The sequence below is a fragment of the Puma concolor genome, chromosome A3 (assembly GCF_028749965.1).
Source record: "Puma concolor isolate L17-30 chromosome A3, mPumCon1.1.hap2, whole genome shotgun sequence".
NCBI lineage: Eukaryota > Metazoa > Chordata > Mammalia > Carnivora > Felidae > Puma > Puma concolor.
In genome coordinates, this window is record NC_141669.1 from 45337971 (window position 1) to 45365746 (window position 27776).

At 40.3% G+C, this 27776-nt stretch overlaps 1 protein-coding gene across 4 annotated transcripts in view; it reads right to left on the reverse strand.

Moving 5' to 3' along the window:
- The window catches only part of CTNNA2 (catenin alpha 2), a 1114437-nt gene that overhangs the window by 506759 nt on the left and 579902 nt on the right, over positions 1-27776 (reverse strand). The window lies entirely within an intron of this gene.

The following is a 27776-nucleotide window of genomic DNA, read 5'->3' on the forward strand; positions in this document are numbered from 1 at the left end:
ATCATCAAATGGAAAGAACATAGGGAGAGAAAATCCTTTGGTCTCAGACTCCTCACCTTTTAGATGGAAGGCAAGACCCCTTGCCTTAAATACTTCTACAATTGTTAATGACAACCAAACCAAAGGGAGATATGACTTCTTCAAGTACCACGCCAATATACGTTTAAGTCAAAATTCTCTTCATCAAGCAAAATCCTGGGTCTTTGGAACTGATTTTTCTTCCACTCAAGTATTTGGCAAAGCAGAACTTCTCACTGCAATTATATGATCCCTCCCTCAAGCAGTGTCAAGTTACACTTAGGACTGCCTTAGCTTTGATGTTTCTACTTCTCATTTGTATTGCTTGCTTCTTATTAAAAGGGGAATGGAAGAATATATTTTATGGGATATGAAATCTATCTTCTACCCCAACTCACTCAAGACAACGTTCCATTCCACTAATTTCAATGTTCACTTTGCTTGTGAATAAATAAAGAGTAAAGCTATAGGAAACATTTGTTGAGGAAGGACATCTGCATGCTAAATCAGTGTGCACAGAGAGCTTTCATCCATTCAGCCTTAGCAATGGAATCAAAGACTGGGCAACTGGAGAATGTGGTAATGTTAACTGTAGTTAATCTTGATGAACAACCTGAGGTATCGCCCAAAGGCAGTTTGCTACTCTATGGTCTTTGTGACAGTTCAGGACAATGATATCTCATATACAGGGTATTCCAGGGATTTGGAATTGAGAATATTCCACATCTCAACCACAAATGTCCCTTTCAGTATTGTCTTCCCCACTGACCTCCCACCACCCCATTTTCTGCTTTCTTCTTTATTAATGGTTTCCTTTTCTCAAAGGCACCCTCAAATGTTCTTTTGCTGGTAGAATTCAGCCCACAGAAACTGCTCTTCATTCTAGTTTATGCCACCAGCCCCAACCCATGTTTGCTCTCTCAGAAAGACCTATGAAGGCTTCCCAGAGGGAGATCTCTGGAAGACCCCATTTTCTCTTTGATGGGTTCCCTTCTTACCTTTAATACCTCTCCCTCCCTTACAATGTGCCCTGAGGTTTCCACACTGTGTGTCTTGTGTCAGCATTACTGACCTTTCTTGGCCTTACTCCCTCCCTTGAACCTTCAGTTTCTACTTGCTAAGTCTGCTTATGGCTAATGGAAGAGGGGTCTGACAATCCCTCTAAGAAAACTGAGTTATGTGTTGAATTGTGGCTTCTAGGAGATAAAGATGCATAATTAGTTGGGAGCTCTCACTCATGGTAGAGATTTCAAGAAGGGAGAGCTCCAGACAGCCATCCCTACACATGGTTGGCTCTGCTAGCCCTCCTCTCAAATACTTTCTCCCCTAGAGAGGCAAGCTCCTGCCTTTGAAAGAGTACTAAGAACAGGCACATAGATATCCATACACTTGTATTCTATATCCTGAAACAGTAACAAGGGAGCACAGGATAAAACAAAAACAAAACAAAAAACAAACAAGCAAGCAAAAAACCAGCAAAGGAGTAGAGAAAACAGAACAGCATCCTTGAAACTCTCCAATAGCATATATTGTATCTTAAACCCAAATAACAATCTATGGCCATTTGTTATCAGGTGGCTTTTGATGGCTCCTCCCTACAAACAGGTTTAACGATTTCATTGAGTAAGAGGCAGTGGACTCAAGATGTGTGCATTCGTTGGGAGACAATTGCATTTAATGAAAGGCACATCTATGGGTTTGGGGAGGCAAGTGATAAATCTTCCTCCAGAGCCTGTGGATCAGTCATACTCCAACTGACGAGTGGTTGGGGGATCAATTAATAATCATGCTGAGAATAATACTTTTCACTTGCAATTTTCCTCAGGTCGCTCGGAGCAACTTCATAAACATGAACATCCATCTTCTTGGTCCCCTGGGAAATAAGCATTTGGTCGCATTATCCCTAAATGCAAGGCATGGAAACTGAGGTGCAGAAAACTGGCCACCATGGCAGTGAGGAAGGAAGAGGGGCAAAAGCAAAGTGGACAAGTTCTGGAATTCTCTGTCAACATTCTGAATATTTATTCTACAAGCATTTATTGATCTCAAATGATAATATTAGTGAACAGTTTTAGTGCCAGGCTCTGTTCTCAATTAAATGCTTTGCACAGATTATGTTACTTATTCCCTTCATTTCACAGATGAAAAAGTCAAGGATTAGGAAGTTTCACACTGTGCAGATGCTCCTGTGATAAATCCAGAATATGAATGCAAGATGTCCAACTCCAGAGCTTATGCTCTTAAACATCATGTATATTATGTGCTAAGCCTACACTGGGATGGGTACTGAGCATGCCCACTTAAAGCACATAGTCCTTGCCTGAAGAAGCTCACAGTGAATGGGGGGTTAGAAACCCAATAATCATAACATTTGCATACCAGACTCTGTTCTCCATGTTTGATATGTGTGTTGACACATATAGTCCTTATAAAAATTTAGTGACCTGGAAGCTATTACAACCATCACTGTTTAGCAGATGAGGAAACTGAGGCACAGAGAAGCTATGTAGCTGGCCTAACATCAGCATTTGTCCCCAGGCAATAGGACTCTAGAGCCTATGCTGTTAGCCATGAACTGTCTTATTTTCCACACTAAGGAGTTTGGTGTTCATATTGAAGGTCATCAGGGAAAAATGAAAGATTTTAAGCAAAAGAGTCATTCAGATTCAGGTTTCTCTAAGGCCACTCTGATGACATTGGGTTCAGTTGATCACTTAGCCTCTCTTCTGCCATATAAGATAAATGTGCATTTAAATAGAGTTCAAAAGACAGAACATCTTTACTTCCAGGATGCTGGGTGGAATCCCATATGAATTTCTCTGTATTTTCCACACATAATCCTCTCTCCTAGAAGGTTGACACAAAGCTAAGTGTGAACCTGCCCATATGCTACCAGAAGTGGCCCACAGCCCTAACAGCTCATTGTTCCTCCTTACCAAGCCATGCTGGAGCACAGCATGTGTTTCCCAGTATGAGGCACTGGAGTTCAGGGCTCTGTATTCCCAGCTTTTTATTATCCAACATTCCAGCATTGGATTGTTCAAGTATCAGAAAATAAACAGAACACCTGACAAGATCGTCCCAGTTTATCTAAATGGCTACAGAATTATGAAAGGATGAACGTAGATCTGGATGTGCCAAAATCCATGCTGGGGAGCTGATATGCATGGTCCCACATCTGTATCAGTCAGAGTCTAAGCCCCCAACTCACTCTTCCCCACTGCCTGGGAGCAACTCACCACTGTTCTTTGCTTAGCTGGCATCTCATTAGTCAATAGGACCTCAATTTCTCATTTTCCCAAGGAACTTTTCCATTACTTACTAGTGCTCGGAATCTCAATGTCTCAAGAATTCAAGGAGATTTCAAAGATCACCTTGCTGGGGCACCTGAGTGGCTCATTTGGTTGAGTGTCTGACTCCAGATTTTGACTCAGATCATAATCTCTGGGTCTATGAGTTCGAGCCCCACCTTAGGCTCCATGCTGACAGGGCGGAGTCTGCTTGTGATTCTCTCTCTCTCCCCCTTTCTCTCTGCCCCTTCCCTGCTCTCTCAAATAAATAAATAAACTTAAAAAAATATTAAAGATCACCTGGATAATTCACTTTTAATTCAGAAATCCTCTTAAAATATTCCAAATACTTTGCTACCTCCTCTGACAGGGAACTCACCACTTCATGAAACAGCTTCTTTTATATTGGAGCAACTCTGACAGTTTTAAAGTTCATCTTTATACTATGTCAATATTACCTCTAACTTCTCTTATGGAAGAGTTGCAGAATAAACTCTTATATCTCAGTCAGACTCAGCACAGAGTGAAATAAGTCTTCCTTTGCTCCCTTGGGCTAGGACAAGTCTCTCTCAAAACACCTATATTCAGCCTTATCAGAAAACAGATCAGATGACATGTTACTCTTCCTATAAACTAAACGCTTATTGCTACCTAAAATTCATTTGTTGAAATCTAATCCTTGATATGATGATGTCTAGAGGTGGGGCTTGGGGAAGGTGATTAGATAAGGATGGAGTCCTCGTGAATGGGATTAATGCCCTTATAAGAAAAGGCCAGAGAGCTCCCTGGACTCTTCTCCGACCATGGGAGGTGACAGTAAAAAGACTGCTGTGTAGGAAACATGAAGCAAGCCTCAGCAGACACAGAATCTGCCAACACCTTGATCTTGGATTTCCCAGCCTCCAGAACTGTAAGAAATAGATTCCTGTTGTTTATAAGCCACCCAGACTAGTATTCTGTTCTAGACGCCCAAGTGAACTAAGACAATCCTTGTGTACTTCTTGGTCTCCCTTAGTAAACTATAAACTTCTCAAAAACAAAGAATGTCTCTTATTCAAAACTCCAGCACCTGGCACAATTTCTGGCATACAGTGCACATTCATGATGTGCTCACAAATGGCCTTCCAGGAAGGAAGATCTATTTAAGAGAAAAGAAACATGGTGTGAGGAAACCAGTGAAAAAGCGGAAGGGGTGTGCCACCATATTAATGACATAAGCATGTGCCTTTTCAGTCACAAGAGTTCAGGCTTGGGAAACAGAAAGAAGGGAGATTTCAAAGCAGTGGCTATTGGTCTTCACAGGAGAAAGCCAGTAATGTCAGCACTGGCAATGGAAGACTATGGAAATCAATGAATTACAGCATCTTCTTGCTAGACGGGCACTAGGAGGTCCTCTAGACCAAACACCATTTCACAAATGAAGAAGCTGAGGGCCAGAGATTACATACTTTCAGTATGTCAGAGATTGAGGTTTTGGCAAATCTCCCCAGATCCTGGATGACTACACAGGGCTCTTAACTACCTTCTCCAGGTCTGTGCACCAAGAACGGCCATTTCTTTTTCTTTTTCTTTTTTTTTTTTTTTTAATGTTTATTTATTTTTGACAGAGAGAGAGAGAGAGACAGAGAGAGAGACAGAGAGTGAGTGAGGGAGGGGCAGAGAGAGAGGGAGACACAGAATTTGAAGCAGGCTCCAGGCTCCAAGCTGTCAGCCCAGAGCTCGATGCGGGGCTCAAACTCACAGACTGCGAGATCATGACCTGAGCTGAAGTTGGACGCTAACCGACTGAGCCACCCAGGTGCCCCAAGAATGGCCATTTCTTAAGCTCCAGGTATAGCCCAGGAAATTCACAACTATTATTTCATCTAAATGCTACAGCTGCCATAGAAAGAACGAAGGGGCAGTAGGATACATAGGACAGGGAGGTCAGGATCCCATACCTAGGATATGGGAGATTTGGGGTTCATATTTTAGATTGCTCTACTTCAAAATGTTCCTCCCTCCAGACCACAATGCCTGTTATCATGGGTAGCAAAGCATATATTTGAGATAGACAGTATTTTCTACACCACCTACCCCTGGAATTACAGGGAGTGCCCAAGAAGTATGATCTCAAGAGTCCATGAACAATAATAGCCACCGATTCTGACTTTAAGGCAGGCCAAGAGTGTACATTTTCTAGGCAGCCAGGTGATTTCTATGGCCAGAGTAGTCTCCCTAAGAAGTTTCTGGAGCCCGTGCTGTAAAATCCTGGAGGGCAGAAGTGTGGTCCTAGCATCTGGAGCCATGGGTGACACATGGCAGGTCATCATGGGAGGTCCACAATCAGTTGTTAACTGGATGGTACTCAAATGCCTATTTGAGGTCAAGCCAGTTATCTCCCTTGGCCAAGGGCATAAGGGCGTAGCGATGCTGCTCTGTACCTAGGAAGGACAGATACAGAGACCTCTGCCTGCTCCTCTGTCAAGGCAGAGTCTCTCTGCAGACTTCTGAATTCTGGCTATGACACCTGTGATCTCTGACTTCTCACCTCAAAAACTGTAGGACAGAGCAAGAAGAGACTCTGCCTCCTGTCCTGAGCTCTCTTTCTTTGGTTTCCATGCTGCCCTCTCAGGGCTTCTGACTTGGTGAACATCTGCCATGTGCTTCCTTGCCAGGACTCCTATCAGCCCTCCCGGCTGGAGTTCACGGCCTGCTGGCAGCTTGGAGTAGTGAGGTTTGGTTCTGCTGACTGGGCCCCTTGGCCCAGGCCTCTCTCTGTAGGCCCTGAACTGCATCGGCCAGGCCCGATCCCCCCACCAGACCACAAATCCTCAGGCTGCCTGTGAAATCCTTCCAGACTCTTTAAAGCAGAGCATTATATTTAACTTTCTGCTCTTGTACAGATAAGAAGTACATGAAAAGAGAAAAATATGCAGATCACACTTTAATAAATATGGAATACTGCACCTGGCATCTATCTAAAAAAATATTATTACCTGCACCGTGAGAGCAGCAATAACACCACCATAACAATAACATTGTCGGGATGCAGGAAACCAAGATGTTTTGAATTGTGTTATAATTAGAAAGCAGATAAATAGGAACATCATTTATTCATTAAAACTGTGCAAATGGAAAATCTACTTAATTAATTTCTTTGTACAATGTCTGTAAACTCCTTCAGGGAGGAAATCTGAGGAACAATTTCAGACCCAGAGCAAATGACACAGACACGACTTTGAAGCACAACTAGAAAGGCAGCCTGGCAGTGATTGTTTTTTGTCCAAAGTGCTCTTTTGAATGAGACAAAGGAGACACCAGACTGGCCATACAAATGGAATAGCACGGGCAGCCAGTCCCAACTGTGCCTGAATTCCATTTGTCCTGTGCATCTGAACTACACCCCCCAGCCTGTCTGCCCCCCTCAGAAGAGAGGTCTCAGGGTGAAGTGAGTGGACTTGGAGTTGATTAAGGGACTTGCAAAATCCTTAGGAAAGTTTTAAAAGTGGATCATTAGCAAGTTTCACATCTATCATGCAAACGAAGGATCACACCAAATGAAGGATCTGGAGGAAGATCTGCACTTAGTGCATTGCATGGAACCATCAGTGGACCCTGGTTGCAAATCTCTCTTCCCTGTGTCTTCCCTCCCTGTCCCTGCTTTAACCCACTTTTGCTCTTCAATCCTAGGCCACCCTCGCAGCCTTTCCCACACGTGCTCTTACTCCAGCCTGTAGTCTCTGTAGACTTCACAGGACTTTCATCTTAATACAAGTCCAGCCTAAGAATTGGTAATATGATCATGGAGTTAGGCTGAGCTTGCCTAACATTTGACAATGCATGTAGCTCCTACAGTTTCCTGGTTTACTCTCCCATCACTCTCCAAACCAGTTGCAGCAATAATATGGGCATTAGCTGTTGAATGCTCTGAAGCAGTTATTGCCAAGTACTTTGCACGCATGATCCCATTTAACCCTCACTATTATGACCCTAACTAATAATATGGTGATGTTATTAGTATTATTCCCATGTCACAAATGAGAAAAGGGAGGCACAGAGGGAGTGGTTCACCAACTAAAATATCATACATTCAGTAAGTATAGTGTGCTTGAATTCTGATTTTCTAGTTGTGGTTCATTTAAAACCAACGCCTGGTCTAGCGGATACTCCTCAAGGTTATCTGATTCTGATGCAACAGGAACTATTTTGCAACTGTGTAAATGGCAGATCAACAGAGAGAAGTGCAAAATATCTTTTTTTGTCTATACACATGCAAAGTATTCTCTTACAGCATAGGTTCAGTTGACTTTCCCCGTTCTCTGTAAAAGACAGTTTTTCCTACAATTGCCCATTCATTTTGACATCCTTTACTCCTGTAAGTTTGTACATTTTGACTTCTCTTTTCAATTTGTTGTTACACGTCACCAGTTTCCTCATTAATGAGTTAAATAAAATCTTTATACGTTTATTAGTTTCCTAGGGCTGCCTTAACAAAGTACCACAAAATGAGCGGCTATAACAACAGAAATTTATTATCTCAAGTTCTGGAGGTTAGAAGCCCTAAATCAAGGTGTTGGCACGACATGCTCCCTGGGAATCATCAAGTAGAAAATCCTTCCTTACCTCTTTGAGCTCTGGTAGCCCCCCCATGTTCCTTGGCTATAGCCAATCTCTGCCTTCATATTCACATGACCAACCTCCCTCTGTGTCTGTGTATCTGTGCCTTCACGTGATAGCATTCTTCCTGTATGTGTTTAAAATTTCCTCTTCTTGTAAGGATACTACTTCTATTGGATTAGGGCCCACCCTAATAACCTCCTCTTAACTTGATTATACCTATCTGCAGATACCTTAGTTCTAAACAAGGTCACATTTACAGGTACTGGGAGTTAAGACTTCAATGTATTTTCTGCAGGACACAACTCTTTTGTGTTCATTTTTATATCTGTATGAGAGTTATGATTTTACTTTTCTTGAAAATTGTTATAACATCTAGTAATCTATTGACAATATCATGAGATACTGACTTTTTTATTACTTTTAGTTTTTAAGATTATTTTTCTGTGAAAAATGTCAATGGTCATAAATAAAACAGTGTAACAACAGTGCAGTGGATCCCCATGTACCTATCACCCAACCTTAACAATTTCCAATACTCTATCAATCTTACTTCCATGACCACTAAAGCCTGGATTTACAGGGGTTCTGATATCAACTCATATTCTCTCTCCCATTCCAGCTAACTGCTGGACATCTTGCACTGCCAAGAGTAACTTGTTATTTAAATAGGTTTTTAAAATTAATTCATTACTACGTGGCAATGACAAAGAATGAAATATGGCCTTTTGTAGCAACATGGATGGAACTGGAGAGTGTGATGCTAAGTGAAATAAGCCATACAGAGAAAGACAGATACCATATGGTTTCACTCTTATGTGGATCCTAAGAAACTTAACAGAAACCCATGGGGGAAGGGAAGGAAAAAAAAAAAAAAAAAAAAGAGGTTAGAGTGGGAGAGAGCCAAAACATAAGAGACTGTTAAAAACTGAAAACAAACTGAGGGTTGATGGGGGGTGGGAGGGAGGGGAGGGTGGGTGATGGGTATTGAGGAGGGCACCTTTTGGGATGAGCACTGGGTGTTGTATGGAAACCAATTTGACAATAAATTTCATATATTAAAAAAAAATAAAAAATAAAAAATAAAAATAAAATAAAATTAATTCATGAAAAGGTAGTAACAATATTAAGATCTTAACATTGTCCATCCCAGGAGGGAAATTATATTACTTCCAGACTTTGCTCTTGGCTAGTATAATCATAAACATGTACTAATGAATCAACATATTTTTCTCCCTAGTTTCCACTTAGATTTCAACTGAGGTTTATCTGGAAGGAAGATCAATGAAAGGAACCTTGAGACAGGTGAGGCCTGTCTGCTTAGAAGAGACCCTCACCACCATCTACATGAAGTGACAACCCTGGGTTTTCACATAGGCTGTCACTGCATAGCCATCAGCAGCAATAAGTTCTTTTTTTTTTTTTTTTTTTTTTTGCTCCAATCTGCTCCAGCTAACACAGCAATGGCTGAACCTTCTATTATACAGGCATCATGATAGCAGGCATCGCAATCAGAACATTAAACTAGGATGAGCACTGGGTGTTGTATGGAAACCAATTTGACAATAAATTTCATATATAAAAAAAAAAAAAAAAAGAACATTAAACTACACAAGACTTTTTTTTTTATAAACTGCATAAGATACTTGTTGGAAGGATGACTTGAGAAGATTCAAACATATTTAAGAACAAGTGAGAGGATGTATATGTAAGTGCATTGATAATTAACAATAATTATTTTTAATACATTAATAAGGCCTAGAATCAGAGATGTGTGGATAAATCCACGTGATGAGATCCATGGGCTGTCCTGGAAGACCCGACCCCATGCCTGGCTTGTCACTAATAGAGACCCTACCTTGTGCCTATGCTCTTTAAGTAAAAGTGCAGTGATGACAAAAATCCTCCATGAGAACAAGAATACCTTGTAAATGGACGGCGATTTATCCTACCATTACCATTCTAATCTTTTCACTTTGAAATAATATCAGACCCACAAGAAGTTGCAAAAACAGTACAGTGACTTCCTGTGTATGCCTGACCCAGCTCCCCTCAACAGGAACATCTTACATGACCCTGATTCCTTATTAAAACCAGAAAATTGATAATATACTATACACCTTCAGACACTTCAGATATACACTATACACCTTCTTCAGATATTACCAATTTTTAAGTACACTCATTTTCTTGTGTAGGTCTATGACACTTTGCCTTATGAATAGATTCATTTTTATTATTATCTTAAATCACCAGTTTAATTGGTCTATTTACCCAGAGGAGGCCCAGTCTTGTGAAGCACATTTCTGTTCCCTATTCATGTGGATTTCATGTATTTTCATTAATATTTTAAAAGGTAATATGGGATGGCTGGGTGGCTCAGTTGGTTAAGCGTCCGATTTCAGTTCAGGTTATGACCTCGGGGTCTGTGGCTCGAGCCCTGTGCTGGACTCTATACTGATGGCAGGCAGACCCTGGAGCCTGCATCGAATTGTGTGTGTGTGTGTCTCTCTCTCTGAGCCTCCCCACTCATGCTTGCTCTCTCTCTCTCTCTCTCAAAAATAAACATTAAAAAGTAAGAAAAATAAAAAGTAATATTATATTGAAAAAATATGACAAACACTGAAGAATCAAAGAAATAACAAACATATATCCCAAATCAGAACAGCTGTCCATTAATATACTCGTTTAGAGGTAAAGTTTTCTCAATGCCCACAGTAGGCCCTGTTTCTTTTTTCCTCATTCAGAGACAACCACCATGGGTTGATTGTATTCCCTTCCACTTAACCTTTTTCTGCTTTTACATGCATGTTTTTTGGATACATGGTTTTTATCTCTTCATACCAGCCATTTTCAACCATCTTCTCTCATCGATATATACATGGCAGATGTTATTCAAGTAGGAGATACCTCCAACTGCAATTCCTCAAGCACTAGTTGTAATGTTCTTTCTCCCTTCTTCTTCCATGCCTGAAAAAAAATACTTGGAATGTATGACAACTACTCTACAATGGGAATCACCTTGCATGTGTTCCAATTTATAGAACTAGTAAAGCCTTCAGAAATTCTAGGACTTTACTTATAGTAATTACTTGAACTACATCTTAGAACTGATCTGCATGCAACATTAGGGCTTTAAACAGCTATTTTAATAAACAGAAGTTTGCCAGGCAACCAGATCTTATATTAAAACTGCAGAAGTTTGCATGGAAAAAGTCTGAGCAAATGGAAGGGCCATGGCAGATGGCCCTGTGTCAATCCTCCTATCTCTGGCACTGCTGTGATTTGGCCAATGCTCTTCAGTCTATGTAGATTTTTCTCCTTCCTGTGATTAGATTGGTTATCTCCTATCATATTTCTAGACTGAGCTCTTGTTTATCTCAGTGCTCTGGGCACTTCCCAAACTGAGCTATATCATAATTTTTGGGTTAGATCTTAGTTCTTACTCTAAAATGAGTTCCTTGAGAGCCATGGTGCACTTGAGAGTCACAACATCCCTAGCACCTAGTGTAATATCTTCACTACTAGAGGCCCTCAGGAGATGTGCACTGAATGGGTGAAGGGACTGGTATTCAGGTGACCAGGCTGGCCAGGTTTGAATGGAAGTACCACCACTTACAGCTATGTAACTTTGAACAAGTTATCTATCCCGTGAGTTTTATCTGCAAAATGGAGATTTTTTTCAATTGTTTCATCAGAGCATTGTGGTAAGGGTGAAATGACATTAGGCAAAAGGTGGTTATCATAGTGCCTGGCATCTAGCAAAAATCCAATAGCAGTGGTGACTGGGGCCTGGAATATTTGGTGAATGCCAGGTTGACTGAGTAACTAAACTAATAGTAGGTAGCCTAGACACATAGCCTAGGTGTGTGGAGGTGACAGCATAGGGCCCAGGATAAGAGGTATCAGTAATATCTGTGGTGACCATGCAGAGGCCCTACTCAGTTCTTCCTTTAAGAGAATGTGCTGTAAGGCACAGTGTTGACTGACAACCTCCAGCCACTCCTTTAAAGCCACCAGGGTATTTACACAGAGGCCACTCAGCATGGCCGAGGTATTAGATCCAGGTTACTTCTGCCCAATGCAGGACTCCTCAATTTGACTTTTTTAGGGACTCCCTAGAAGTATGACTGAGACTTCCTCAGAACTGCACTGAAAGTCATGGCTTTTCCTTTATAATTCTCCTTTATTCTTTATACCCATCCATAGATGTCACATTTGCCTCGTGGTCTGAGGAACAAACTCCACCTGTTCCTTGTGTCCAAGAGTGATCTACCCATGGATCAGTAGTTTTGAGCAATCTTTTATGGAGTCATAAAGATAGAAAAAAGTATCAAAAGGCACAACCTCAAAGCTGTCTGAGCCTATAGAAAAAGAAAATATGAACAGGAAACCACCTGTACTTGGAAGATTGCTCCCAGTACTTGGGACTTGTGATCTTTGTGGGTTTTATTGGCACTATTTTCTATAACATTTCTGATGCTCAGAACTGGATACAAGTTATACAAACCATGTGTAGAACTTTAAATTTGGTCCATTATTTCCTCATCTCTTACCTTGCAATGCTTTCAAAACAGAGGAACAGATATCATTACCTCAATTTTATTCATTTGAAATCCATGACCCAGAGATGGGGGGAGACTAGACTGAGCTCAGAGGCCACTGTGTCAATCCTCCTGCAGACCTCAGCCTTGCTGACTCCCAGCACTGAGACTCTTTCACTATATCGAGCTGAGAACTGGCTAATACCATTCACTCAAATGAGTAGACACATCTTTCGGGCAATTGTGATTAAGTCCCTTTCCACCACTGAAGCAACAGGTTTCTATTTTCACAGCCTAAATGGCTCTGGCCTTCACACTACCAAAAATCCTTCAAACTCAACCATAATGTCTGCCAGTGTCTGATACCCTGAGTTTTAATCTATTCCTGAGCCTTCCCAAATTTCTTCCTTCCCCTCCAAAAAATATCTTCTTGATCATCACCCCAGAGAAGAATCTGGTTACTTTCATGGGCGTATTATATCAAAATCACTGAGCAGAGAGAGCCACAACAGGTGCTGGATTCCAAAAGTTTGAAAAACATATCACAGAATATAAATGACACTTCAGGAAATCAATAACTTTAGAGATTTTTGACTAGCAAGAACTCTCCCACAGAGATCATACTAATTCAAGAATAGCTGGCCCCTCTCTCCCAATAAAAATCTCTCTCTCTTAGGTTAATGATCCCTGCAAATCCCACACTAATTGATAGCCCAGAGTTCCAGAGTGTTGCATTTCAGTAAATGGTCAAAATGACACATTTGGCATTAATGTCTTGACTATGTCTCCCTCAAGTGCAATCTCCTTTTAAAATCACTCCAGCAAGAGAACCATCTCAACTGGTAATTTGCAATCACAGGCATCTACCCTATTTGTCTACTCTTGTTCTTCAGGGGCAGGAATAAAATGGGAGGCAGAGTTCAATACCTAAATATCCTGTGTTGGATCTCTTCCAAATAAGTATTCATGTATATAAGCTTGGGTATAATCTAGCTTTTGGGTGCACACCTGGCTACACAGATTTGCGTATCTATTACACTGGGTAGTTGGAGGTAGGGGTAATCATTTTGAAATGAGTAAAGTCAGCCCATAGTGTTAGCCATTTCCATATCAGCTCCCATATCCATTCCTAATGGTATCTTGCCCTATTCAAAAACCCATAGCTAGAGTTTGCCCCCTCCACCACCTCTTTCTCTGTAGAGTTTAGCCAATAGCAAAATATATGCAGCTAAGATTTAACAATCTGTTATTTGCAGCTTCCTATGGAGACCAAAAAAAACGACCTTTCTGATCTAAAGTAGTAAATGGTGATAATAAAAAGGCTAGAATGTTGAATTTAGGGACTGATAGCCCTGGTCCAGGGTTTCCTAAATTATTATGTAAACATCTGCTTACCTGGCTAACTTTCAAGGTCAGCCTTGTCAAAGAATAGATCTAGTCCTCATGTCAGTTTTCTCTAAGAATGTTTTTTGCCCACTATCAGAAGAAGCATGGAAGACAACACCAGTGGATCATAGCAACAACCCACACTTGTGATTAGGAGTTGTATTTAAAGGAGCTACGGGAAACACAGAACAGGGATCCCATTCCTACATTTCTTCCTCCCCAGGCAGCTTTCTTAAACTTATTTGGCTTCTTCAAACAGTCCATTCTCTTTTTCCAAGTCTCTCTCACTATGTTTAGATGTTACTGCTGGAATATAAGAGAAAGAACAGAACATGAGATAATTTATGCCCCGATTTAATCAAGCATTGAAGGTAATGGTGGCAAGGGACAGACCTTGAGGTGGTAGACAGGGGGGGAGGTTGAGAAAGAAGAAAGGAAAAACAGACAAGAGAGAGAAAAATGGAATGGGGGGGGAGAGAGGAAGAGAAACTAAGAAAGGGTGAAGAGAACAGGAAAGAGAGAACAAGCAGAGTAGGAGCTCAGAGATTTAAAATCAACAGCAGAAAGGAAATGGGTGAGAGAAGGAAAGAAGGAAAGTAGATTTCATTGTCAAGGCTCCTCTTTAACTTTGCTGTATGCACTTGTGTGGGGAGGATCATGAGGGTGAAGGAGTCAAACAATAATAATGCTTTTAAAAAGGCTTTTAAAACCTCTATATAAGCATCTACCCAATAAACATTCATAAAATGCTAAACTTGCACTACTGACAAGACACCATGATTTATATTTAAGTTTTTGTAAGTTTTATAATACCTTGCCTTATATGAATTGGATTATATCTTTCATCAAGAAAGAAAGAAAGAAAGAAAGAAAGAAAGAAACAAACAAACAAACAAAGAAAAGAAAGGGAAAGAAAGAGGAACGGAGGTGGGAGGAAGAGGAAGGAAGAAAGGGAAGGAGGGAGGGAAGAAGGAAGGGAAAAAGAAAGGAGAAAGCAAAGAGAGAGAGAGAAAAAAGAACACAGAATGTAAAAATGCAGGTAAAGAAGCAGTAGCAGAAAAAACACAACTGCACAGAGCCTAAGTCTAAACAAGAAAAATGAGGAAATCTCTGTGGCAGGCAAGAGGGAGCTCACTACAAACCAGCTATGCAACTAAGCACTTTCTGAACATCAGTTTTCAGTTTTTACAAAAGCGAGGCAGGTGTTCTGGTATTCCTGTTTTGTAGGTGTGTGATAGACTTCATTTTTCTGGGCTTTCTGTCACATGTGGTACCATGGACCTGTGTATGGTTTTCACTTTACGATTCACAAAGATTTCCTGTGCAGTAGGTTGTAGATCATGGGGATAGTGACAAAAAGAAGAATTTATATGAAGAATATCAGATATTTCCAACTTCAGCACCAAGTAACAGAGCAGAAATGGCATATGCGTTTCATCTCACACACCAACTCCACTTGATTGAAGCCAACTTCCTGAAGGGCTCTAATTAGAAGCATTCTCTCACCGCTGGGACCAGCAGCGAAAGCTGAAGTGTCTAGATAGTGACATGTGTTCACTGCACAGGATGACAGAGGCTGCACAACTGCCTTAGAGTTGTTTCTCCTGCAGCAAACTGAATGGCCAGCCCCATGAGCTACTAACCTCCCTGTAGGATGAGAAATGATCTGGTAAAACTCATCTACCCTTATATAACAGCTGTCTACTGACTCATTTAAATCTTTGCATCTGGATGGTCCTGATCATCTGTCATCTTTGTGGGTTCTCAAGCCAAGAACATCATCAATGGAAGGAAGGCACTGTGGTGCAGCAGAGCCAGCAGTGGATTGAGAGCTGGAGCCTGAGGTTTAGCTCAGCCTTGTCACCCTAAATGACATAGCTAAGCTCACTTCCCTCTTGACACTTCAGCTTCCTCTACTATAGAATGTCATTTGCGCCAAATGACAGAACTAAAATTCTAAAATTTTGATGTCCCAGATTTGCTCAGTTCAATCATTTCAGACAAAACCTAGATTTGGTTCTCATCCAAACTGGTTCACTGATGTTCTTTCCAAAAACATTTTGTTAAATGTATGAAATGGTTCTGGTATTCTCTTCAAAGCTTGCAAATCAGCACTGATTGTCCTTTGAATAGGCCATGCTAATTTCACCTCTGCCTTGGCCACTGCTCCTCTCCTAGCTCCTCCACTTGCCTTCTCAGTCTATTCATTCCCCTGCTTAACTTCTTCCACAAAGCGACCAGTGACCTTGATGTGTTCCTAAGTTTGTTTTGCTCACGTCCAAAGCCTGATAGCATCTTTGAGGGACCCATGGAAACTATACATTTATTCCATGGAAGAGAAGAAGGGGATATTAGTCATCCCTTGGGAGAATACATAGGATCTCTATACATTTAACTGTTGAGCTTTAATATTCACAATTCGACTATGTCTTTCAGACTCAACAGAATTTGGTTCTGAAGAACTCTGGGTACAGAAGCAAATACCAATGTCATTAGAAAACCTCATTCCTTATACTATGTATGACAAAGCGTTCAGTGTACTATGTGATGGGAAGAAAATGAGAAGATACTTTAATGGAGAGTATATATTATAAGAAATATAAAATCATATTTGGGTACAGATCCAAATCTAGGACTTTGTCTCTTGACTTTCAAGACTATCTTTTTCTTGATACATAAGGTTGGGATATTGGCCTTAAGGCCTCACCAATTCAAAGTCTTCACTGGTAAAATGAGGACAATAATATCTTTGGATTGTGATGAGGATTCAATGAGACAAGCTGCATGAGCACCTAGCATCATCCCTAGGATATGGTTATAAGTCAAAAATGGTTCCTGCGACTGGATCTTCTGGACAACTTTAATCAGAAGTGGAAGGCAGAGACTGGGAAATGTGGAAACAGAATCCAGAGATAGATGTGGGGCATGAAGCTCAAATAGGAACATGATATTTCACCAAGACTTCTCACAGTGACATTATTTCCCGCTAAGGGCAAGCTTAGTCTCACAGTGTGGCTGGCTCTAAACCAAAACCTAAACAGTCTGGTTGAAAATGGGAGGAAGAGGGCAGGGGAGCCTGTGAAAAGCACTGAGCTTGCTTCTTTGACCTTTAATTCATCTTCACCCTGCACCTATTTCAGCCCATAAAGGATTACAGTCACTGCTGTTCTGTGCTTGGTCCTTGGTCAGGGCCCAAATATAAATGAATGTGGCCAAGCTGGGCCCCACTTTTGCTTCCTCTAAGGACTCAGTTCAGCTAATCAGCTTACTAAGATTCTGTACTCACCTATTTTTTCCTCTGATGATTTTTTTTTTTTTTTACTTATTTAACTAGAATGATGAGCAAGCTATCCACCATCACAAGCCCCCTACAGCTATGGGACCTGTGTAAATGTCTAACAAAAGAAGTTCAAAAACATCCTTGTGAAATCCTATTTTTTCCTTCTCTGGGTGACTATTTCACAAGTGCTATTTCACTTTCAGGCTTCAAAGCTCTTTGCCAGTCTATTATGAGTACTTTTGTCATAAAAATAGGAAGGAAAGCAGGGCAAGGCCAATATATTCTGAACAAGAAATGAGAAAATCAGATTTGAGGAGCCATTGTTCACTAACATATTCTGTACACGTTCAGGGGTACCAGTTTCATTCACCTATGCCCAGGTCAGTTTCCAGAAAACCCCTAATGAATAGCAAGTCTCTTAATGTCTCTAGGTCTTCTTTCAAATCTTTCTTCTACCTGGAGCATTTTTACCTATGTCTCTAACTACTCAGATGCTATCCCTCTTCTTCAAGGAAAGCTCTGGATGTGCTTCCTTGCCTTTTCATTACTTCTGTGTCCTGTTCTGATAATCTTTGAACTCACAACATGCCTTTCTCCATTCTGTATAGCACTTGCCTATTCCATTATATTGTTTTCCTTCATGAAGGTTATAGGGATAACTTGGTTCCTCCATATTCTACAGAGGACAGCAGGAAGAGAAAGTAATGCTGGGAAACTGGAGGAGGAAAAGCCCAAAGGTAGCTCCTACAGCAGTTAAAGGAAACTTGAGGTAGTAATTAAGTAGAAAGTATTCATGGGGCAAGACTTCCCCTGTTATTTTCACACATGAGGGCTGATTGGAGAATGTGCAAGACCAAGCTGACCTTGTCCCCAGAAGGGAGGTGGTGGTGGGATACTCATCATTCCACCATCAGAGATGATAGAATTTAGACCATTCCACTTGAAGCTGATTAGCATTAATTCAGTTTCCACAGACAAAGTGCAAAGCTTTGCTTTCCTGAATAATGTAAAGCACCTGCTGATAAGATAACTCTAGAATATGCTTGAGAAGCTAGTAGAAATGTTCTCCTTGTGTCTTCAAAATCACTCTTTGGGTGTGAGTTTCCATTCTTCACTATCACTGTAAGCCACCCAATAGCAGGAACTATACTGTCTCTTCACACACACACACACACACACACACACACACACACACACACACACACACACATCAATTCTTACATGGATATCTATGGCTATGCCTATACTAGAACTATGTAATAATCTTCATGTAATTATTTAATAACTAATCATCTTCATGTAATTATCTATAATTCACTCACAGAGCAGACATTTATTGAGTAAGGATTTTATCCACAGCTCTCTTCCAACCATGTAGGGCAAAGCTTTGGGCCACATTCCACAAAAAAGGGTATATAGGGAAAACCATATGTAAAACAGATAAACTCTGAAAACAAGTGGAAAATTACTGCTGTCTACTTCAACCTTCCATTTCTTACAAAGAAAACAATAGGCCCAGTTAGATTGTATCAATCTAATCTAATCTTATATCTTATCTAGATTGATACAATCTAACTGGGCCTCTTTCTTCTTTAACTGATACAGTTATTCATTTCCTAAACATGCCTGCAAGTAGAAATCATGTAGAAATTTTGAGGGAGTGGAGGGAGAGACTGATGGAAATTCACAGCTCCCAACCCAGACCCACTCAATTTTTAACGAGTCAGTAATGCATGCATTTATCAAATGGCCTGAACGATTCTTATTAGTCCAGCTGGAGGATTAAATCATTTGCCCAAAGTTATGAGTTTGTGGTTGAGCCCAGAGAAATGAGTGCTCCTGCTCTGGCTCTTTGTCTATCACCACTCTGTTTCACCACCCAACAGTGCTTTATTTAGTGTACAGCTTGAGCTTTCTTGCTGTCATCACTATCTTTCTTAGGGCCATGTCTGATCTTCCTCATGGACTAACAAAAACTCCAGAGCAGCAGAAAATTTATTGCCCTGCAAGTTGACCACACACTGGGTATTCAGTAAGCTTCTGCAAGTAGGTTCATCATGATTAGATTTTCATTTTAGAATTATACTACTCACCATCCCTACAGGTTATCTTTGATAAGTGCAACCTGATGATCAAGAAGGAAGAGGTCATAAAAAGTTGGAGACCCCAATTTTTAACTTTATCAGTGCCCATGGAATCCTGGGAGAATCAATAAACTCCACTGGAAATCAGTTCAAAATGAGGCAGTTATTGTAGGTTTGTTTTTCTTAGATCTCTACTACTATGGAAAACAGCACCCAATATAACCAATCCTTTATTTTTTTATTTTTATTTTTATTTTTTTTACTGCTGTGTGGTTCTGTAGGTATTAATGATAATTCCTTAAAGTTTACAAAGTATTATACTGTTTTTGAATTTTTCACTTATATTATTTCATTTCTCAAAATCCATGTCAGGAGGGTAATGATGAATAATAATGATCCCTCCCATTATACATACTAATAAATCGAGGCACAGAGAAGGTATGTGACTTATTCAAAGTCATAGAAGTGATATGTGATAGAGCTGAAATGCAAAGGCAAGAGTCTTTTTGGTCTTACTGTAGTGTACAATGGCTTGCCTTTTGACAGCCTGCTGTTTTCACTTAAGAGATGAATATTTCCTTAAAGTTGCTCTTGAAGAAGAGTTTGACTTTTTAACTAAATCAGAATGTGTAATGGTTTCACTCAACGTTTTCTGTAAATCTGAGCCATACCTTTTGGATCTCCACATGCCCCAGAGAATAGATGCTTTCATTAGCCATGTTTGGACCATGTGGAAAAAATCTAAAGCTGGCATTTGACTCACACTGCATACTCAACTTATTTATTAGTTTTATCCAAGATGCCCATCATTGAGGCACATGGGACAAACTGTTCCAAGGCAATTAAACCAAATGTCAATGGTTCCTCTTCTGGACGAACCATTCCACCAATCAATTACAAACAACCTGATTAAATAGATAAGTCTAGGTATATGCCCTGAAGATTGCCTCAGAACAATACAAACTGAAGCCCTGAAATATATGGTCACTGGTGGAGTTATATTGTCCTACTTGCCTTCATGATTCATGACTGATGTGATGCCTTAATCATTGCCTTAAACTTTTTAGTGTCCAAAGAAAAGAAAACACAAATACAGTACCTTTAAATAACCTACTCATCTAAACAGCAAAAATTTATTGAGCAACTGCCATGTCCATAGCCCTATGCCAGGCATGGAAGTTAATTAGAAAGGATTGGCTAAAAGGCATCTGCCTAATCTCCATATAAGTCTTAATCTTGGAACAAAATTTTCTAAATCTGTTTTACCAGTTATCAAAAGAGAGATTAGGATCAATGAGAATGAAGGTTCCTTCTATTTCTATTTATCCACCTCCTTGTTAGACCACAGGGTATCCCAAAGGAGTTTTCCATGGTATATTAGGAAAATCTGTATATCACTCTCCAGAAATGACATTTTATTTCTTAGAACAGAAATAAAACAGTGGACTTCTACATACTCACAAAAATGTATACTTGAAATCATTTACAAATGTTAAGCTAAGCAAATTTATAGGAAGCTATTATTCTTTATGAATGAAAGCCTACTGACTGTAATCAATTTAGTTGTGAAAGGAAGTAAAAATTATCAGACAAATTAAAATGACTATTATAAAAGCACTGAGAAACACTAGTCTGGCTCAAGAAAGAGAGTGGGATTAAAAATGGTCCCTCCTCAGCAGTGTAGGGCCCTAAACAATTTACCATTGTGTTATCAGCACAGTGATTGACTAAGCCTTTTGTGGGTAATGGGCACTTCAGTCAAAATCAAAGGCTAGTGTTTTATTGAGTGCCAGAGGCTCTTAATTTCCTTATAGCACATTAAAACATAGTCAGTCATTGCCACATTTTAACCTTGTTTAGCAGAAACTGTTGCACTTTAAATTCATTGACTTACATGGTCCACTGGAGATACCATTAAGAATTGTCATCACAGTACTCCCATGACTGAAAGTTCAATCCCTCCTCCCCTTAGAGCATATAAAAATTTAGTTGTAGATGACTACCTGTCTCCAATTCTTTTAAACATTATTCTGAGTCATTTCGCATTGAGTATTAGAAAACATAAAGGCTTAAAGAATCTCTGATAGAGGCAAATACAGTTATATTTCATGAGCTTCATGTGCCCTTATTTATGAACATCAACTGACTAATACATTTCTAAAGGCAACGAGATCAGTGATTTTGGCCTCTAAGTTCATTCGCCAAAGAGTTTCATGGCTACAAGAACATATTAAAGCTAACGATGGACCTTGAATGCTATGGCAGACACGAGTGTTGGCTTCTCCAGTAACCATTCTCTAGCCATCTCATTGTCCTCCCCCAGATGCTTTGATAGAAGAACCTGCTAGCTCTTTGTCTCTCCCACCCCACCCACCCAGCTGCATAACTTCTTGCCATATCATAGGCATGTGACCCAATCCAGGCAGTGGGATGTGTAAGGGTGGTAGCCATAGATTCTAGGAGAGGAATTACTCCCTGATAGATGAGTAACAGAGATATTCCTCTTTGCCAAATATTCTTAGCTTCTATAAAATGCTTGCAGCTGCAGCATCAGCCATTAATTATGCCACCACGAGGAGCCAAACCTGAGACCAGAGCCTGTGAATGGAAGTTGGAAAAAGGCTGGGTCTTGGATGACAGTACCAGGACAACTGCAATCCTGCCTACATCAGGCTTCAGGTTGCTTGCCCACGAAAGCATCAGATCCCATAAAAATGAAAGTAGTATATTGTGTCTACATGTAACTGAGTCTTTACCTGTGATCCAGCCTAGGAAGCAGACAATACAAAGAGATAGGTGAAGAGACAGGAGAGATGTTTGGTAGTGAAGAACTAGAGAGAAAAACAGTGGATGGAGATGCCCTCTCTGGGCCCCTGAATCAAGCTTTGCTGGAGCTTAGATGCTGACAAGCTGGCTTGGAGGGGGTCCTGCATGCCTCACCACTAGGGATGAGGAGCTTTGCCCTGAAACTTTGGTAAGTAGCTGGTAAAGATTAACCACGCTCTGAGTTAATATTCAAAGGAAAAACACTGAAGTTCCTCCTTGGGTTTTCTACATCCTTTGTTAAAGTGGACCATGAATTTACTTCACTGAAATATGATCTACGTTAACTAAAGCCAGTGGCGTTGAGTAAATTAGAACGTAATTGTATTTTCCATGAATTTCACACAGCTTGCATTTTACCAAAAAGAACCCAGTTTCAGTCAATGCTTGTGTGCTGATACCTGCAATCAAGGTCTTATTAAACTAAACAAATCATGTCTTCATGCAAGTTAAGGAGGCATAAATGTAAGGCCAATTCATAAGGTTTCTAATTTCTGCTATTTGGAAAAGCAGAGTTTGGAAAGAACTGTTTGGGAAGGGAAACTTTCTCTCCAGGCCATTGTAAACCACCTCAGAAAGCCTAGATTTTCTCCATGTCAGTGATGAGTTCCCCTAGAAGGCTTTGGTATCCCTATCTAACTATTGATTCTCCACTTTTATTTTGAATGAAGTGATACAATTGCAAGATAGAGGGTGATTTAGAAAAATGTTTATTTTCAGGTAAAATAAAACATCTGAGGTCGGATTTTGGTCAGCAAAACAATATCAATGTTAAAATGATGTGTTCTTAAAATAAGTAAAAATGAAACAAATTCTTCTATAATGTGTAATTTTAAATGAGAGGAAAAGGAGCCTGTCTTATGGGTTGGGAGTGCAGGCTGTTAACTTTTGTCTATATCCTGCCTTTCCACTTAGGGGCTGTGTAACAACCCTTCTATAGGTCCCGCTTTCTCAGAAATGAGGGTAGACAAAAATAACACCAACTTCATCAGGTTATTGCTAGGATTAGACACTAGACATAAATAGGTAAGTAATGGTAATTACAGTCAGTCCCTGTTTACAGAGTCAGAGGCAAGGTGACAGACATGCACTTACATAAGACACGTGAACTGTGGGATTTGGGGCCAAAGTCTCATCTGGAACCTTGCCTTCGACTTGGTTCTTGGGGGAGTGAGACTGACTAGCAGCACCATCAACATTGCCTATTCAATCACCTCAGTGGACCAGTCGGACTCACTATTTTCCAAAGCCCCAGATGGTACCCTTACCTCCAGCCAACTGGCCTGGAAAAGCCAGATGTGATTTCACAGGGGGTTGGGGCATGAAGCTTTCTAAAAATCAGCAGAAATCCACCTACATCAAAGATCACTGCCAGCGCAGCCAGAATTGTGCATCTCAGCAAGTCATTTTTGGAATCAGTTGCTGGGGACACATTGCGTGCGTGTACACACAAACACACATGAGCCATTTATACTGGATAAAATACACCAAGTAAGAACTCATGAAGAACCAAGGGAACTCCTAGGTGGGTATGTCAGTGAGACCATCCATATACAGATGGTATTTATGTACAATATATACCTTCAAGGGGAAATACAGCTATTTTATAGAAGTTCTTCATTAAAGAAGTACAGTCTAAGTATTGTATAACTTGTTTTCTATTTCCTACTCCCCACTTGTTCACACAAAGTAGGTCCTTCTGTCTGGCTTAAGGGCCCAGCATAAAGATACTTTCTTGGCAATCTTTAGCTTCTACCAGACTCTTCCAGATAAGGGACTCAACAGCTTGAGATTAACTCAAAGTTGACACTTTCAGAGTGGAAATATTGCATTTAAAAAATATTGTTAAAGTTTCTTTGATGTTGATAGATTTGAAACAAAATTTATAATTTCTTTCTCATAATATCCAGAACTGCCAATATATAAAGTATGAGCTAAAGTATGCTTGTACACATTATTCTATAATTAGTCATTCATTAATGCTTTCTACATCTGTATCTACAGACTTTGGCTCTTCTGAATCTCAAGATGCCTATGAGAAAACTTATTTGTTTTAATGTTTATTTACTCATTTTTGAAAAAGAGAGCACAAGCAGGGGTGGGGCAGAGAGAAAGGGAGACACAGAATCCGAAACAGGCTTCAGGCTCTGAGCTGTCAGCATGAGCCGTGAAATCATGACCTGAGCTGAAGTCAGATGCTTGACTGACTGAGCCACTCAGGTGCCCAGAGAAAACTTATTTGATAGGTCCACCAAGTCACCATCTCCTTATGAGAATACAGTATCTTCCCCAAGCTTATTTCTCCAGTAGTTACTCTTTTTATCACCCAAGAAGATACTTGGCTGCCATCTAAACACATGGTCTCCCGAGTTCTTTTCTTTTTTATTCCCAATGTCCAATCTTATCCCAAGTTCTCATAGTCTCTAAACTATGTCAGCAGCCTTTAGATTCATTTCACTTCTACTAATACTAACATACACTATATCCCCCCACACCCACAATCATACACTTTGATAACTCCTCCACTCTCTCCGGAGAGCTTGCTTTTTAAGTTCTGAAATCTAAATGTGTCAGTCTTTCCTCAGCTATTACAGTGGGAGCCATTAATGAATTCACCACATGCTATCCTGTAACTCATATGAACACATAACATCCAGAAAAAATTCTGTATTCTAAAACAGCGGTCAGTAAACTATAGTTCATAGGCCAAATCCACCCACAACCTGTTTTTGTTTTGTTTTATTTTTATTTTTATTTTTTAACGTTTATTTATTTTTGAGACAGAGAGAGACAGAGCATGAACGGGGGAGGGTCAGAGAGAGGGAGACACAGAATCTGAAACAGGCTCCAGTCTCTGAGCTGTCCGCACAGAGCCCGACGCGGGGCTCGAACTCACAGACCTCGAAATCATGACCTGAGCCGAAGTTGGCTGCTTAACTGACTGAGCCACCCAGGCGCCCCGCCCAACCTGTTTTTGAAAATAAAGTATTCTTGGGACACAGCTACACCCATTTGTTTATGCATTCATTATCTTTGGCTGCTTTCATGCTGTTACAGCAGAGTTAAGTAGTAGCAACAGAGTCTGTAGCTAGTCTGTAGGCTGAAATATTTGCTATCTGGCCCTTTACAGAAAATGTTTCCTAAACTCTCTTCTATACCAGAAGACATTTTTTTCCATGATCATCACCATAAGTACATATTGAGTCCTTAATATGTGTTAGGCACTATAGGCAGACTGATATCCTATTTCACATCCCTATTGAATGGAGAAACAGAGGCACAGATAGATTAAGTTACTTGTTCGAAGAGGTCCTGCAGCAATTAAGTTGTAGAGTCAGGATCCAATCTGGTCACTGGTTTGGGTTCCAGAATGCTTTCTGAGGTGCTAGAAGCCCCCGCATCTTTTTACATTTCCCCCAACAATCCAAACGTATTTCGTATGTCCTTTCACATGGCTGTGCTCTGCATATGCTCTTCTGTCTCTTGGGATGGTGTCCTCCACAGGACATACCATTCAATGAGCTATCTATGTCTTCCACCAATCCCAAATAGTTAGTGTACACCATGTTCATGAACAGTTGCTTTTCTCTGTCTCCCTTGCGCTCTCATTATGATGCTTTCAGATTGCCATCTGGCTTTCATTAGTCTGATTAATTTTGGTATTTTCTGTTCCAGCCTTTTGGGAATGGAAACAATTGGTCAGAGAATCTCACTTCCCTAACAGTTCAGTCTTCAGAAAGTGGAATTCATTGTCTACACCTATTTCTTCAAGTTTCAGGCAAATAATATCTTCTTATGGGTAGATTTCACCCTCTCAACCAATTAGTCTAAGTACACATAGCATCTTACAGCACGCCTGATCGCACCTTGAAAATACATTTACTGATTTGTTGAGTGAGTAAATGAATGAGTGATCCTCAGGCCAATAAAGGACAGCCGACACAGAGAAGGAAGGCCTTAATAGAAACAGAAACAGCATTGAAACTGGTAGCTCACAAAGCATGAAGCCTGAGTCAGGCCTTAGCTCCCTACTATATGATCTAACAAATCGTGTGTGTAAATATCAATGGCCCCATGACACCCACCACTACCTCGCACACTGATCTCATTATACTAGCCACTTATTACCTTCATTTTGTCAGGCTGCTCTGGAAGAAAAGACCATTTCCCAAGGTGTAAACACAGCTTCCAATAATGCCAACCTTATGTGATCAGTCAGTTCTCTGAAGCACACAGGGTCAACCACAAAGCTCAGTTACATATTTCTTCAGCAAGGCTTCTCTTAGTAAGATAAAAATGCAAACTGACACTTTTGATAGAAACCATGATGCAAAAATCAGGCTGTGTGTGAGGATACTTTCAGGCATCTTAGCAAACTTGTTGGCAGAATGGTGTTTGGCTCTGCCCCCAAGTATCAGCCACCCCTTAACCCTTAACCAGGCAGGTTACAAGTATATATCCTGCGAGAAGTACGGCTAATGGCTACAGGAGCCCAGTGCAATGCAAACTCTTGCAGAACTCCTAAATTTTGGTGTTAGTGCCCACCCTCCTCTCTCATAAAGTGTGTTACTCTAACTGGATACTGTACTGAGAATTTTTGCAGCTTCTTTGTCTTTTCCGATTTACTTCAAACGTGGGAAGTTTTTTGGTGACAGTAGGTATGGCCACAATATGTGTTGTGGGAAGAGTTTAGAATACATAAAGAAAATCTACTTTATGAAAGCAAAATCTAGCAGAATCTATATATTTGAGACTGCATATTCAGGTTTTAAAAATGAGTATAATAATAATTTGCCCCAGGTATGTACACACACACACACACACACACACACACACACACACACACACACTTGGATAGAACTCTGGATTTGATCTACTGAAATCAACATTGTTTTACCATTCAGGAACCTATTTCTTATTGCATTAAAGAATATATCTGAAATAGTTTTCAAGCAAAACACATCACCAGATATTTTCCATCTTCTCTGAGAAATGAGGAGGAAAAGATAGATATACCTAGGGGAAAGAAGAGTAATTCAAGTTATTTAGAGGAGAGTATTTTCTATATGTTCAAATTATGAAGCTCTTGGATACTCGCCCAGTGCTCGTCAGAAAGGGGGTACTCAAAAACATCTGATGATGCAGATAATAAAACAGTGATAAACACTCAGATAGTTTGCCCTGAAAACAAAAATTAAGTAGGTTAAAATAAATAGCGTCCTTAGAGGCTAAAAAATCATGTATATAAGTAAAATATTCTCCATCTCTATTCTTCCAGAAGAATATGGACATCTTTGTCATACTTTCTTACTCCTCACCAGATATTACTTATGTCCATGACACATTTAGCTTTAAATACATGAAAATACCATCCTTGTCCTTGCAGAAACAGTAATTTACAGCAGGGGTCAGTATACTTTCTTCCAGACTGTAAAGGTTTTTGGCTAGCATGCCAGATGGTTTGTGATGCAACTACTCAACTCTGCTATTGTCATGCAAAACCAGCCACAGGCAATAAATAAACAACTGAGTGTGGCTGTGTTCCAATAAAACTTTATTTACCAAAACAGGCAGAGGGCCAGCCGTGGCCCTCTAGCTGTAGTTTGTCAACTCCTGATCCAGATGGATGACTCCTAATCCATTGACTACACAGTCCTAGGGGATCTGCAATTTACAGAAGTGAGTATTCCAATCCATATGTGAAGTAAGAATGCTTTACTGAATGCAAATAGCTCTTGCCATGTCTTTATTG